The sequence below is a fragment of the Macrobrachium nipponense genome, chromosome 40 (genome assembly GCF_015104395.2).
Source record: "Macrobrachium nipponense isolate FS-2020 chromosome 40, ASM1510439v2, whole genome shotgun sequence".
Lineage (NCBI taxonomy): Eukaryota > Metazoa > Arthropoda > Malacostraca > Decapoda > Palaemonidae > Macrobrachium > Macrobrachium nipponense.
In genome coordinates this window covers 17,495,133-17,511,530 of record NC_061101.1, presented here as the reverse complement: position 1 = coordinate 17,511,530, position 16,398 = coordinate 17,495,133, and the positions used below count along the sequence as shown (strand labels likewise).

Below are 16,398 nucleotides of genomic sequence, written 5' to 3'. Positions count from 1 at the left end.
TAAGGCTATGATGTTGAGTAGCCTGACGATAGGTTGAGGCATGTTGGTTGAAGTAGGTAGAAAGGAGACCTGGATCAATACTACAACTACTACAGTATCAGGGGAAACTATGTTTCCCGCTGCTACTGCTGAAAACTTTAAAGATTCCAGGACTTTAAATAATGCCGTTTAAAGACTGTCGGGGATTTCCATCCAGTATACTTCTTAAGATCCTCAAAGTTCATATGTTGGAAATAATTAATTGAGGTGGCTACTCCCCTGATATCATGTGCTTTTGGGAATGACTCAGGGTTGGCTTGTTTAATGAAGTAAAGGATTTGCTGTCTAATGCCTTTAACTGATAAAGTACCACCTTTTTCTCTCATAAAGAGAGCACCTGAGGATCTAGAAGAAGTACGAGAAAGAAAGGCTCTAAGAGTTGATACTGGGCAGAGAGAAGGATCCTGTGGAAGTGGGATAACCTTCCAAGGGGCCCACCTTGCAAGAGGATCTTCATTTTTGGCTAAAAAGCTACGATCCGGGGCAAGTAGAACTTCTCCTGATGGGAGGAACTCCACAGACCCGCATCCCTGGATAGAGCCGACAGTTCTGAAATTCTAGCTCCTGAGGCTAGGCTTAGTAAGAATAATGTCTTCCTCAGGAGCATGATGAACGTACAAGATGAGTTGTCAGTATCTGTAGCTAGTTTGAGGACATCATTTAAGAACTCCATGAAACTGTAGTAGGCCTCTGAGAAGGTCTAAGTCTAGCACAGGCTTTAGGGATAGATGTGAAATAAGATTCAGTCAAATCTATCTGAAAACCTACTTGAAAAATTTTCTTCAAAGCCGATTTGTGAGTGTAATCGTGCTAGCTGCTAAGCCTTTTTCAAAACAAGGATCTGAAAAAGGATATAGCCAAATTAACTGTCATGGTTGTGGAGTTCGATTCTCTCAGGAAAGATGCTAATTTTTTAACAGCTGAGTCATATTGTCTAATGGTTGACTCTCTCTTATCTGATTCTAGGAAGAGAATGTTCTGTGGATCAATGTCAGCATCTTTATTAGCCGCAAACTTCATGAAGTCCATAAAGTTAGGGTCTGGAGAGTTCTTGAGGAAGCGAACACAGTCCTCATTTGTACTGATTGTGACAGTTTGGGATTGGGGATCCGTTGAGGTCGGAGACCCAATTCCAAAAGAAGAGGATACCAGTTGCTCTTGGGCCAATCCGGTGCAATCAGAGCTACTATCCCTTTGAAGGACCTTAGTTTGTCCAGGACCTTCAAGAGCAGATTCACTGGAGGAAAAACATAAATTCTCCTCCACTGATTCCAATCCAACGACAGGGCGTCCGTGGCATAAGCCAGAGGGTCCAGGTTGGGGGCCACATAGCAAGGGAGCTTGTGGTTCGCTTGTGAGGCGAAGAGATCCACTTGGAGACCTGGGACTCTCCGGCTTACCCACTGGAATGACCCGACGTCAGAGACCACTCTGATTCCAGAGGAAACTGACGGGACAGGGCGTCTGCTATCACATTTCTTACTCCTGCCAGGTGAGTGGCAGACAGATGCCATTTGTGTTTGTTTGCTATGCAAAGATGGCTATCATGACATGGTTCACATGCTTGGATTTGGACCCTCCTCTGTTGATGCAGTGAACTACTACTGCACTGTCCAAAACTAGCCTTAGATGAGACTTCTTCGGGGGAAGCAGTCTCTTCAGAGTAAGAAATACTGCCATTGCTTCCAACACGTTTATGTGGAGCTGGCGAAATTGAACTGACCAAGTCCCCTGAACCTGTTTGAACTGAGAGTATCCCCCCCACCCGGACAGGGAAGCATCCGTGTGAATGGTTAACACTGGGAGGGGATATTGAAGGGGTACCTTCTTGGCTAAGTTCTTTACTTTTGACCAAGGCCGTAGTTGGTTGCGGAGGATCTGAGGAATTACTGACAACTTGTCTCGATATTTGGAGTTTGCTCTTGACCGCCAAATTCGATTTATATCTTTCAGCCTTGCTTTCAGAAGGATATCTGTTACCGAAGCAAACTGAAGAGACCCTAGGATTCTCTCCTGGTTTCTTCTTGATGTCTGTTTGCATTTGAGGAATTGCCTGACAGATTTTGCTATTTCCTTCCGTTTGGCCACTGGAATTGATAGATTGTGGGAAGACAAATCCCATTGGATTCCTAGCCACTGAAAATGAGATTCCGGGGTAAGTCTGGATTTCGTTTTGTTTATCCTGGAATCCCCAGCATGTTCCAGAAAGTGAACTACCTTTTTGGTAGCTTCGAGACATTCCTCGACTGTTGGTGCCCAGATCAACCAATCGTCGAGGTATGCCGCTACCATGATTCCCTGAGCTCTCAATTGTTGTACAACCACTTCTGCTATCTTTGTGAATACCCTGGGGGCTACATTCAGACCGAAGGGCATCACTTTGAATGAGAATGTCTGATTTCCTAGTCTGAATCCTAGGAATGGGCGGAAGTGCCTGGCTATAGGGATATTGATAGTATGCGTCTGTAAGATCGATGGAGCATGTGACGGCTCCACGCGGAAGTAGGGTCCTTACTTGAGAGAGGGTAAGCATCTTGAACTTGTCGCAGCGAATGAAAGAGTTTAGCTTTGACAAGTCTAAGATTACCCTTCTTTTGTTGAGCCTTTCTTTGGCACGCTGAATAAGCGCCCTTGAAATTTTAGATGTTTGACTCTCGCAATAGCTCCTTTCTGAAGGAGTTCTTCCGCGTAATCTATCAATTCCTTTGACGGTACCTGATGAAATGATTTGATTGGAGGAGGATCCTTGATCCAACTCCAGCCTAATCCTTTGGACACTATGCTCTGTGCCCAATTGCTGAACCCCCACCTGTGGCGGAAGAGGAACAGCCTCCCTCCTACCTGGGGAGCCTCATTGCTGATGGGCGGGTTGGCCACCACGCCCTCCTCTGAACTGCTTACTCCTTGTGCCCCTTCCTGCGCCACGATGACGAAAGTAACCTCTCGCCCTACCCCTCGGTTGAGAGTAGCCTTGAGCCTCATAAGCAGGGTTAAAGGCAGGCGAGATAGCGTAGGAAGTAGAAGGTTGCGATTGCTGGGGCACCAGGAGGAAAGGCTGGGTCTGTTTAGATGTGGCAGGTTGTCCCTGTTGGGTAACTGGGACTGCCTGCACAAACTGCTGCTGATGCTGAAGTTTTTTATATGGCTGGAACCTCTTACCAGCCTTCTTTGGTTTCTTGCCAGCAGTGGGAACGGATTCCTGTTTCCTCTTAGAGGAAATACCCCACCTAGCTCTAAGGCTCTGGTTGAGTCTAGCAGCTTCGTGGTGGACTTCGTTCACTGCGGACTCTGGGAAGAGATCCGCTCCCCACATGCTCGCAGCCAAGAGTCTATTAGGCTCGTGCCTGATAGTGCACTCTTGAAGGACATGCTTCCGGCAGTTCTCCTGGCTTGGAAGAAGTCAAAAGCGTCTGACAGAAACCGTCTGAAACTGTGATTTCGCCAGAATCTTGAACAGCGGTTCGTTAGCGTATGAAAGTGCAGCCATTTCCGTAACAATAAGAGAGTTAAGGGACCTGCCAAACCTAGTTCGCGCATCGAACTCTGCCTGGATTAGGGAATCCGGCAGCCTAGGTAATTTCTCACCGAACTGGTCCATGGCGCAGTCCGGCTTGAGTTTACCCAGCGTGAATGTAGCTGGCAGGTTTTCCCATAACTCTCCGAAGGCGGGGAAGAGTGGAGAAGTAGACTCCGACTCTCTCAACTGTGGAATGGGCTCATCCTTGAGGACTGCCTGAAGAGCCTTCTCCACCAATTTCGTGGCGAACGGAAGAGAGACCTCCTCTTCCGTTGCGAAAATAGTGAAGGGACTCTTGTAGGCCTGGAGTCTAGTGTTAGTACACTCCCAGTCCTCAAGGCAGTGAACCCATTCTCGTTGGGCGTGATCTCTACTGTAGAGGACTGACTCCTTCGAGATCTTGTCCTCTCTCGTAAGAGCCGTTGGCGTCAGCCTAGCATACCCGATGAAAGGCTGCGACAGACCCGGAGGATAGAACTCGAAGTCCTCAATCCTTCGAGTACCAAACTCCGGGATCGAAATCATCCCGTCCTTAAAAGGAGCGTAGGCCGCTACTCTCCATGGATTCTCCATAGAGAAAGCTGGCAAGGAGTCGTAAGGCGGAAGTTGGAGAATCCCCGTGCTAGATGCAGGGGAGACTGGGGGAGGAGCCTGAGATAGCCCAGCTACCCGATCCTCATTCTCTCTCATCCTATTAGAGAGTTCCTGGACAGTCTGTCCAGTTTGAGACAGACTGCTCGACAATTGCGCGAACATCTGCTCAAAACGTGTTCCCCATGCCGAAATTTGGGAACCTACCATCACTCCTACCTGTTCCATCATTCCTGGTGAGACAGAAGAGGGAACGCAGGAGCTGGTGCTTGCCACCCCTGCCGGCATAGCCGGAGAGGGGGCAGCGGAGGCGGGAGAAGGCAGCGACTCGGTGGTAGCGCGAGCCTTCTCCTTCGAAGCCTTGCTTCTGGAGCTCTTCGACTGGGAAGAGCTCGGCTTAGCCTTCACCGCATCGGCGTATGAAGTCGATGACTTCCTGGCCGAAGAAGACGAAGACGACTTCCTAGAAGTCGTCTTAGACAAGGTCTTCGGTTCTCTCTTTCTCCTTAGGAGGTACAGAGAGAGCGGGAGTGCGGCTAGGGATCTCGGATCCCGGAAAGCCTTGGAAAGAGGCGGAAGAAGAAGGGACAGGAGAAGATCCAGGAGCGCCCAAGGAAAGACCTTGGGCGCCCGACAAACCTACCTCAACCAACAAATCCTCACTTACTACCGCCATCGGCTCGAGGTTCAGGTCCAGGGCAGCGACGTCCGGAACTGACTCCTGGGAGGCTACGACCCCAAACGATTGCTGGAGTTCTTGCTGGATGGAGGCTATCACTGGGGCGGCGGACAAGGGGTCGACGTAGCCCGTCGACTTGCCCGCAGGGAAGATCTGGATGGCCAACTTCCTATCTAATATGTAGGGCTGGCCCTTGGCGGCGTTTTTCCCAAAGCCGCCCACCCACGCTTTCAGGGTGGCGAGGGCGACTTCCCTCACACCGCTAGCCTGAAAGAAAGGCGGGATTAGCTACCAATTGCGGACAGGGTTAACAAACTTACGAACTAGAAGTTGTTAGTAAAATCATAAGTAACCTTATAATGGACATACCCCATCTCCCAGCTGAGCGACCAGGTCGTAGCATATAGCGCAGGCCTCGGGGTGCCAGACGATCGTCTCATTGTACGAAGTGGCACACGGGGCGTGAGACCTGCACTCGTCATGTCCACAGGGGTCATATAGCGTCGCATTACAGGCCGGGACCTGGCAGTTGGTAGCCTGTAAGTGAAAAAGTACATGAGTACAGAGTAAACACTTACAGCCTAACATATGCTCCGCTGGTGCCGGAGCGATAAAGTTAGATAAAACCAGAGCCCCGACTAAAATACGTGTGGTAACCAGGTTGGAAGATAGGCTATGGCTCCGCCAATGGCGGAGACACAAGAATCAACCAACTAGGAGTGGTGGTAATGGAAACCACGACGGACAATGGCGGGGATGGTTGATAAAATGAATATAATAACACACAATTCATTGTAAAATATTTTATAATAGGGTATATATCCTTAAAATAACAAAATTAAAACAACATTAAAACAACTTCTCTCCACCCGTCTACTAGAAGAGTGCGTAGGTAAGGGTAAGCTCCCTTCCGGTAGCGGGGGAGAGATATAAGGATATAGTAGGCAAGCAATCGACCATCCATAGCGCCCACCCTGCCCGCTAGCGGAGCCAATATCCTATAACCAAAGGGGCCCCGGCTGCGACGGAAGGCTCCTTTCGTATCGTAAAGGGAGGTGCCCCTGAGCAATGGGGAGGGGGGGGGAGGGAGGTCCGGCGAAACACGGCGGGAGCGAGGAAAGGGGGGAGGGATGGCCTACTCCTCCCCGCCTCACAACTACCCGTATGGAGACCGGTACCTCATAGTGGTCGCCCTATACCCCCTGCTGGCGGAACCCCCCGGTCACCCCTCCTGAGAGTGTGAGAGAAGGCGATGAGGTTGTTATGACAACCAAGGGGTCCCCAGCTCCTCCCTACATCAGAGAGGGAGGGAAGGGGCAGGGTAAGGTGCTAAAGGACACGTGACCGCAAGTGGCCTAGGCCGCGAGCAACACAACCGTGGTAGGGCCACGTGAACCAAGCTGTACCACATGTGGAACAAGCACCTAGGCTAGCCTAACACCCTAATAATAACATACATCGAAAAGGGGGAAGAGACACTTTAGTAAAGAGAAAGAAGCCCAGGAGGAGGCAGACTGTTCCGAGAAACAGAAGCCTACTCGGAGCCAGCGATAGCCGAGTTTAGAGCAAGAGCCGGGATGATGGGTCCGAGAATAATAAAATAGCCCTAAATACCAAGCTAAGAGAATGGTAAGAGGGCTGAACTAGCTAAAACTCGATGTAAACAATGAATGTGAAAAAGTAAGCCATAAGCATAAGAAGTCCCAGTATGGAGGACCGGGAATTCTTACGAGGCGGCATGGCCGCCACGAGACAACCGAGGAACCGTATATGAACCTATAAAAAGGAAAATACTGGTACCCGGAAAGATAAAAATACAGTAAAATGTTACTTATGAGTTACTTAACTTAGCCGTGGCGATTGCAGAGCGTTCCATGATACAGATGCGGATAATTCGCAGAAAAGCACGAGCACAAGAAAATGGCGACTTGTCGCTGGCGCTAAAAATTAAGGATGACCGCTAGGGGCGCTGCTGTCCGTGGACGTCCTCTAGTAGTAGTAGTAGAGGCTGCATCGACCCGCTTGGTATCAGCTCTCTCTTGGGGGGATTCTGATAGGGAAGTTCTAATTGGTGTTTGTCTCGTGGTAGTGTTCCACACTCGCCCCTATATCATACCGACACTTCTTTTTAAGAGTGAGCGAGTCAGTTTTACTGACATTTTCTTAATTTTGTTTTTCTCTGGTTAATTTTTAGGCTAATTTTACCTAGAAAGAATGATATTAAGGATACTTTCATAGGCCGACACGAGCTGAGCCAGAAATATTAATATGAGAAAATTGATAAATCTTTTTTTATCATAAAATGTATTTAGTCACAAAAAATAACATGAAAATACATTAATTAGTGGGTATTGCTGTATGGAAAAAAATTCATGAATTAATTTTTCCACAATTTATTTGGATTTATGTTCCACTAAAAAAGAAAAAAAAGAACAGTGACTAACTGAAGTCAAGAATGCAGAACCACGATATAGCAGGGAGGGTCCACTGTATATGAGGCCTTACGAACAATACCTAACTTTTGTCCATCATTTGCTGAAACTTCGTTAGATATTTCACAAAAGTAAGATGTGAGTAAAAAATTGCACCTAGAATAGTTAAAACTTCAGAATAATTCAGTAGAGTCTCATGAGGCTGAGGGCAGTTTCATCTCTCATAAATGGAGACCTTACTAAACCTGCAAGTGTTGTTGCATCATTGCATACTTGACAATCATGTTTTCCAGGCTAACAACCATATCTCGTGTATATACTAAAAATAACAGTGGTATCTGTGGAACTCCAGACACAATAGGTCTAGGTTTGCTAAAGATCCTATCAACACAGCACTTGCTGCTGCCTACCTGTAAGGAAATCTGAAGTTATCCTAAAACATCTATCCACTCCAGGTTTCTGAAGTTTATAAATAAGGGCCTTGTAATTTACTGAATATAAAGCAGCGCTAAGATCTGTTTGAATTACTCTGCAGTCAAAACCCTTATTAAGGTTCTTGTGCAAATGGCACATGACGTCTTATGAGCATCACAGTTACCTAACTGCCTCCTGTATGCATGTTGACTATGAGATACAATTTTTTAGATTCAACATTCTTATATAGTGGCTTACAAATGAGTTTTCAGCAACTTTAGCAACTTGGAAGAGCACATGGAGAATGGAAATTGTTCTATAGTTACTGCAGTCTGCAGATATGCCATTCTTTGGAACAGCCACTGTATTACAAACCTGTTTTAGTAGAAATATGCATACACTAAAAAACCAGCAGTTGTCATGGAAGATTGATATTTCTGTAGAATAATGCTAAGTTACTGCTTTTGTGATTACAGGTAATTGTCAACTCAGTATTTTGATTATTTTAATTTGCAGAATGCAAATTTTGCTTTAGTATGTTAGCAGTTGATTTTAGTAATTGGATTTGTTGATTGAATTCTATTTTGTGTAGTAGCATTATAAAATAGGACTATTCTTTAATTTCTTGTTTGTAGGGAATTTCGTGAAGCCAAATCTGGAGAGACGAAGATAGATGACGAATGTATGAAGACACTGACAAGCGTGCAAAAGAACATATTACAATCAAAACCTAATTATAATCAGTATGTGGAGGTGAGTGTGAAATTAGAATAAGCAGTTACTAAAGAAATTGGTAAGTTTTATATAGTCCTTGGTGTAGGGTTGAGTTAACATAATCAGCAGAGCAGTTTATAATTACTTGAAAATATTTCATAACTTATAAAGTTCATGTAGCTCCATATAGCACTTATGTAGGATTGTTTGTTGTACAAATGATAAACTTGTTTTCATCGTTGGGGGTGAAATATGGAATGTTAATGAAAAATTCTTATTTACTAACAAACCCATTCTTTTACATGAGCTACATTCTTGAATTTTTCTTAATTATTTAAGCCTACTTTGATTATGCTAATTTTTTTTCTTGTTTGTTAATCTTCTGATATCACTCTTGCCTCTTGCAAAATAGGGATTTATATGCTGCCTCATTTTACATTGTATTGCTCTAAGGGAAAATATAAATACAATCTGCATTGGACTTGACGAGCTCATTGCCATGCATCCCTTGTGGGGACAGATGCTGTTTTTCTAGAATTCTTGATCACTCACTCTTGTATTTTATTTTTTCTGGTTTTGGTGGTTCTGCTAGATCACAGGGGTTCTTAACTTGATGACTCCAGACCCCCAATAAATTGCCCAATATGGTTCCATACCCCCCTTTTGCTCAAGTCCAATTAAGTCCTTTTTGTTCACAATTTAACTTAGTATAAGTACTTACCGTATATTTCCATATGTAAGACACTTTAAATCCTAAAATTCATCCCTAAAAATTGGGGGTCGTCTTATACTACAATTTTAAAAATCAAACTTTGAGTTCTTAAGAGTGTATCAGTAAGCTAGCCTCGGCCTCGGTGGTATACCCTAACCTGAAGATTCACATTATGAAATAAACTGATAGTAAAGGTAATAAAACCATTTTTACCTTATATATTATTCGCATATCTTCATAACAAGTAGCCTATTTGAGGAATAATTCTATATCAATGAAACAAACTTATCTATGGTGATCCAGCTGAGAAAATGTAAACATCGAGTTACGGGTGCTCTAACAGCAACTTTTATCTTTCAGTAACCTTTTAGAAACTTCAGTGGTTGTGTAATTATGGTAATAATAACATTTATATTAACAATATTAATTTTTCACTAAAAGTCTCTCAAACATATCACAAGATTGATCACATTTGCCACCATCATAGGAATTCCAGTCTGCTTCTGGAGAGTCGACTTCGGCTTCATCGTCGATATCTTGTACCAACTATAGTATTTTTTAAATTATTTTATGACACTCAATTTTCATGTTCCCCATGCTTTTATAACAAAAATGCAGTGAACATCACATGAGGCAGCACACAAAGCTGTAAGTAATGTTTAGAACAATTCACTTTTACGAACGATAATTGTATACGATAATTATCGTTCATTATTGTATTTTTATAGTAGTGGTTGTTTGAGAATAGCGACGAAACAAAACAATGTTTCATCTTTTAGGCAATGTCAGTATGAAAAACATGATATAGAATCTGCTTTGTTAAAACCACCTTTGATAATTTACAAAAGGAGTGTATCTCTGAAGTTAGTTCCATTCGGCAACTAAAGGCAGTGATATCGGTAAAGTGCGATCAGCTGATTATTTTAAGACTGTAAACAAAACTAGAATGCAGTGTAAACAAAACTAGTGTAAGCTAAACTAGAATGCAACATAAACAAAACTAGAATGCAAATGATGCATCATACCTCAGTTCATATGTTGTAATACAATAATACTTGCAAAATGATTACAGTAAAACAAGTTTTCTTAAAATTATCATTATTCTCAAATACAACTATTATTTTCGACTTATGCAAGTGGATATCTATCAGTGTAACAACCTAACCGAGGCAATCTCTCTCTCTCTCTCTCTCTCTCTCTCTCTCTCTCTCTCTCTCTCTCTCTCTCTCTCTCTCTCTCTCTCTCTCTCTCCTTTTCTTTCTTTTCATTTCATCGACTAATACTAATGATACTCCTTCAGTAAAAAAATTCTAGTTTTTATAATTCTGGATGAAGCGATTATTGTAAACGTATGACATAAACAATCAAATTGAGAAACAGCTGATTGCTAATGTACTTTACCATAGTTTATCTGTTAAAATTGTCAAGTTGTTAAACCCTGCCGATTCTCTGGTGGCTTTCATGAGTAAAATAAGATCATTTTTGTTCATCCTTATTGCAATGGAGATCTCAAAAAAGAATACAGGGGGCCCTCTGTTAGCGGCAGGGTTCCGTTCTTAGCTGCCGATACTGAGCAATTTTAGATGCCAAGTGATTTTAAAGTTTATGGCCACCGCAAACCTTTCGGAATACTAGACCAGTTGACAGCGCCCTACACCAGTCAATAAGTAAAATTTATATTTATGTAGTATAGTACTATAGAATTTACTGTACAGTAGTACTGTACAGTACATTATAGTATTATAAATACTGTAAAGTAAAAAAAAAGCCTAGCTTTAATCCTTTGGGTGTCTAGAGTATGTAAAGATTATCAAGGTTTTATAACCAGGGGTGCTAAACAGGTAGCTGTAGTTTTCAAGTTACGATAATTTCATCTTTACAATAATCGATTTTATGAGAGACCAAAATTACAAAATAGCCTAACTTTATCCCATCTACTAGTTACATAAGTTCAAAAACAGCAAAAGAGAATGATGAAAGTATGGTAAACGTGTACTGAACATAAACAACCGAATGAGAAGAAACTTTTTTTTTCTCAAGTGCAACCAAATTGGATAACAACATCTGTTTGGCTTGTATTTCAATCATCGTACAATATTACTGTAGTTGTTACAAGTGATGTTATGTAGAATAGGACCGAGATATCTTAATGTAATAACTATTCGCTATAGATTAACCCTTTAACGCCGATTGGACGTATTAAACGTCGACATAAATTGTCTGTCGGGTGCCGATTGGACGTATGGTACGTCGATATAAAGTTTTTTTAAATTTTGCAGGAAAAAATTACTTAATAGGCCTACCAGGCGAAAACTTTTGAATCACGCGCCTTGGGGGATGCTGGGGAAGCTCACGGATCAAGGCGTTGGTTTTGTTTTACCAATCGTTTCACGGCGCGCAAGCGCGAATTTCTTTCTTATCGCGCTAAAAAAGTATCAGTGACACATCTCAGAAATTATTTTGTCACTTTGACATAATTTTTGCCACCATTTTAAATTAGCCGTTACATGGAGCAGTGTATATGAAAATGTGCGCAATTTCATGTAGAATGCAACCAAATAATACTCATGATTGTAGCTTTTATCCGTTTTGAAATATTTTCATATAACGATAAGTGCCAAAATTTCAACCTTCGTCAACTTTGACTCTAACGAAATGGTTGAAAAATGCAATTGTAAGCTAAAACTCCTTATATTCTAGTAATATTCAATCATTTACCTTCATTTTGCAACAAATTGGAAGTCTCTAGCACAATATTTGATTTATGGGTGAATTTATGAAAAAAACTTTTTTCCTTATGTCTGCGCGGTAACTCTTCCGAAAAAATCATAAATTTTTTTGTGCGATCGCGTAATGTTTGCACCATTTTAAATTAGCCATTACATAAAGTTTTATATATGGAAATGTGCGCAATTTCATGCAAAATATAACCAAAAACAGCCCGTGGTTGTAACTTTTATCAGTTTTGAATATGTTCAATATAAATAACAAGTGCCAAAATTTCAACCTTCGGTCAACTTTGATTCTACCGAAATGGTCGAAAAACGCAATTGTAGCTAAAACTCTTTATATTCTAGTATAATCAGTCATTTACCTTGCATTTTGCAACAAATTGGAAGTCTGTAGCACAATATTTTGATTTATGGTGAATTTATGGAAAAAAAAAAAAAAAAAAACTTCCTTACGTCCGCGTGGTAAACTCTTCCGAAAAAATAAAAAAAATCATAAATTTTTTCGTCCGAGTTGTCGTAATGTGTGCACCATTTTAAATTAGCCCGTTACATAAAGTTTCATATATGAAAATGTGCGCAATTTCATGGAGAATACAACAAAAAATAATTGAAGGTTGAGCTTTCTCATTTTTTGAAATATTTGCATATAAATCACAATAAATAGAAAAAAAACCCACGTTCGGTCAACTTTGACTCTACCGAAATGGTCGGAAAACGCAACTGTAAGCTAAAACTCTTACAGTCTAGTAATATTCAGTCATTTATCTTCATTTGAAACAAATTTGAAGTCTCTAGCACAATTTTAGATTTATGGTGAATTTTTAAAAAAAAATACTTTCCTTACCCTCCCGCGCGCGGATTCTCCGCCGCAATCTCCGAAATGTGTATGTCGCATTCTTGTAATATTTGCTCCATTTTATATAGGCGTTTCATAGAGTTTTATATATGAAAATGTGCGCAATTTTATGTAGAATGCAACAAAAAATAATAGAAGGTTGTAGCTTTTCTCATTTTTGAAATATTTGCATATAAAAAAAAATATATATAAAAATTCGACATTTGGTCAACTTTAACTCGTCCGAAATGGTAAAAAACTGCAATTGTGCGAAATAAAAACTCTTACAGTTTAGTAACATTCAATCATTATCTCCATTTTGAAACAAATTGGAAGTCCAGAACAATATTTCGATTTATGGTGAATTTTTGAAAAAAAAAAAATTTTATGTCCGCGTGTTACGAGTTCATGCATCATTTTGTGATATTTTCTCTGTGTTGCTTTAATCGTTTTACATTGTGTTATAAACCGCATTATTTGCGGAAAATTCGCACATTCGCTGTATTTTTCTATGAGAAATATCCACAAATTCCTGGTTTTTTTCATCAATTTCATTATAAAATGCACTTTTTGTGATAAAACTATTAAAAAAACCAAAACTATTAAAAAAACCAAGTATACAAATTTGTAGTGGGTTTTTCTTGAGTTTTAACTAACAAAATAGGCTGTTTTGTTCATGAAACTTACCTGTCAGATATATATATAGCTGTATTCTCCGAAGTCCGACAGAATTTCAAAACTCCCGGCACACGCAGTGGGCGGCCAGGTGGTTAGTACCCATTCCTGCCGCTGGGAGGCGGATATCAGGAACCATTCCCATTTTCTGTTCAGATTTTTCTCTGTCGCCGGTAGTGTAAACACCTGTTTCCATTACCTCCGCCTAGGATTTTGAAAACTTCTTTTTGCCTTGAGTATCCTGATTGACCTTTGGTTTTTTGGACTGGATTGTTGGCTTGGCATACGTGATAGGGGTTTGATTTGGATTTTGGCTTTGACTTTTCTTTAAATACGATGTCTGGATCTAGTTCTACTAGTTTCAGGGTGTGTGGTGTGCAAGAATGTAAGGTGAGGCTACCGAAAGCTTCGGTAGACCCTCACTCTGTGTGCACGAAATGTCGAGGTCATGTATGTTTGTTGAACGATAGATGCATCGAGTGTGAGGAATTGACAGATCTTGAGTGGAAGGCGTATGATTCTTATGTAAAAAAGCTTGAGCGCGATAGAATCAGGAGGTCTTCCTCCAGGAGTGCTTTTGTGAATAGAAGTCAGGGTAATATTGTATCTCCATCGAACCCCCCTGTAGATTTAATTGAACCTAACCCTTGTAGTGTTGTCTTCGTGCAATCAGGAGGTGTCTACAGAAGGAAATGTGCTCTCTACGATCATGGAGTCGATTCGTGCCCTGGAGTCAAAAGTGCTTGCGCTACAATCAATTGTGTTGAAGTGCACTGAAAGTGTTGGTGCATCTAGTGTTGTGGAGGGGGCGTCAGATCGGTCCCATAATGCCTCTGTCGGACTCCCAGGACTTAGGGAGTGGGCAAGTCGAAAGCCGAAGGAGGGTTACGGGAACTAAAAACCGGTCTGACGTCCCTTCGGCAGAATCTGTGGATGCGTCCCAGACTGCCAAGGATCGTGCACGGGCACGAGTCCTTAAAGAATGTTTCTCATCCTCCGAGGCGTCCTCCCCTCACTGGGGCTGGAGCTCTCGGAGAGCCTCTCGCGGGGAGAGCGGGAGAGCGGCAAGGGCGCAAGATGTCGCACAGTCGGCCGGCGTCCTTGTCGCCCTCTTAAGAGAGGTTTTAGAGAAGAGGACGCTTCACGTCCTTCTTATCAACCTTTTCATTCGTCACCTGAATATTTTGAAGCCTTCCCACCACAGAAAAGGACCAAGACTTCATCGGAGGAGGACGCTTTTGAGCGTCCAAGTCGCTCTAAATTTGCTCCTGAGACGAAGGAGAGGGCATCCCCTCGCCCGTCTTCCTCTCACAGGATTAGTCCTTCTCCTGATCAAGAATTTTCTCCGTCAAGGGAGATTCTGATGATATGCAGAAACAGTTGGCGTCCTATTTTGCGAAGAGAGAGACAGAACCCTGTCGGCAGAGGAAGGACTGGTGGCTGCCTGTCAAGAGAACCAGGCATTCCCTGGCTCTTTCTCCTCGTTCTTCGGCCTCTTCGTCACCTTCTAGCAGCCGTCCCATTCGAGAACGTGAAAGCGTTCCTTATGAGAGAGCGTCTAGGAGAGACGAGTATGGCAAAGACATGAGTTGTCACACAGGCGGCCGGCGTCTTTGTCAAGAGGTCTGAACGTCCAGAAAATCTCCGACTGACGATCATTGTTCAAAGTTTTTCTCTCGTGCACGTCAAGAGAGCGAGGCTCGCCAAGATCAGGAGCCTCATAAGGACGCCTCTGAATACACACGACACGCTCGACGGCCTGCACACTTTGTTGTTATTGAAGATGATGTTAAAGAAGCTCGACGTCATGTTTTGCGTGACGTTAATGAGGACGCTTTTTAGGAAGTGTCAAATGACATTTGACGTCCTGCTCATCGAAGCGCTCGCCAGGACACTCGGGAAGACGCTTCGCAGGACGCTCGGGACACTCTCCAGGGCGCTCGGGAGGACGCCTTCCGGAAGAATATTTAAGTCCGAAGCGTCATGGTGTTCCGCAGGATGTTAATTTCCAAGATCTTAAAGCAGGGAAACAGAAACGGATTATTGGTACTTCTAACCCTACTTCAGACAGAGGCACCCTCTTGCGAACAGGGCCTCAAGGATTAATAACATCGCGATCTTTGAAGGACACTGCTGCTAGAGAAAGAGAATCGTCTAGTGATTCGTGTCCTGCGGACGATGAAGAGCCAACAACGTCATCCACCTCGGATTATAAGACGTTAACGCACCTTCTGAAAAAAAACTTGTTTCCCGGATAAGTTTCAGGCACCGGTTCCTTGCTCTCCGCCTTCACAGTTGGCCTCATTGAAAACCAGGAAAGTTCCTGGCTTCGTTAAAATGGCCACCTCGCTCTCTGCGAATAGAGCATTTAAGAGAATCCAAGATTGGATGGACTCAAGGAAGTGTTTGCGAAAGGCAACACTTCCTTTGCTCTTCCTCCATCGAGACTAAGCGGGAGAGCGGGAATCTGGTACGAAACGGAGAAGAAGCGGGATTGAAAGCGCCGTCTTCATCTCAAGGCGATTTCGCTAACTTGGTTGACGCTCTGAGGAGGTCGTACCTATCATCAGCAAAGGTTTCCTGGACCATGTTGGAAATGGATCACCATCTGAAAGGTATCTTCAAGACCTTAGAAGTATTTAACTTCTTGGATTGGTGCTTGGGGCCCCTGGACTGTAGACTCTATTTCTTTGGAAGAACTGTCCAGCGTGTTGGCTTGTATGGATAGAGCAGTAAGGGATGGCTCTGATGAAATTGGCATGCCATTTCGCTACTGGACTGCTAAAGAAGAGAGCTCTGTACTGCAGTTTGTGGCGAAATCAGTGTCTCCTGCGCAGAAGGCAGAATTGTTGTTCGCCCCTTTTTTCTACACATCTTTTCCCGCAGTCCATGATAAAAGATCTTGTCGGTTAACCTGCAGGAAAAGGCAACGCAGGACCTCTTGACACAGTCTTCCAGACGTCCTACAGCCCAGGCTTCTACTTCAGCCGTGCAAGCCCCCAAGAAGAAGTTTAAGCCCTTTCGTGGAGCGCCTTCCTCGAGAGCTTTTCCTCGAGGA

At 43.0% G+C, this 16,398-nt stretch overlaps 1 pseudogene; it reads left to right on the top strand.

Annotated features, from left to right (window-relative positions):
• The window catches only part of LOC135211960 (uncharacterized), a 122,681-nt pseudogene that overhangs the window by 86,820 nt on the left and 19,463 nt on the right, over positions 1–16,398 (top strand).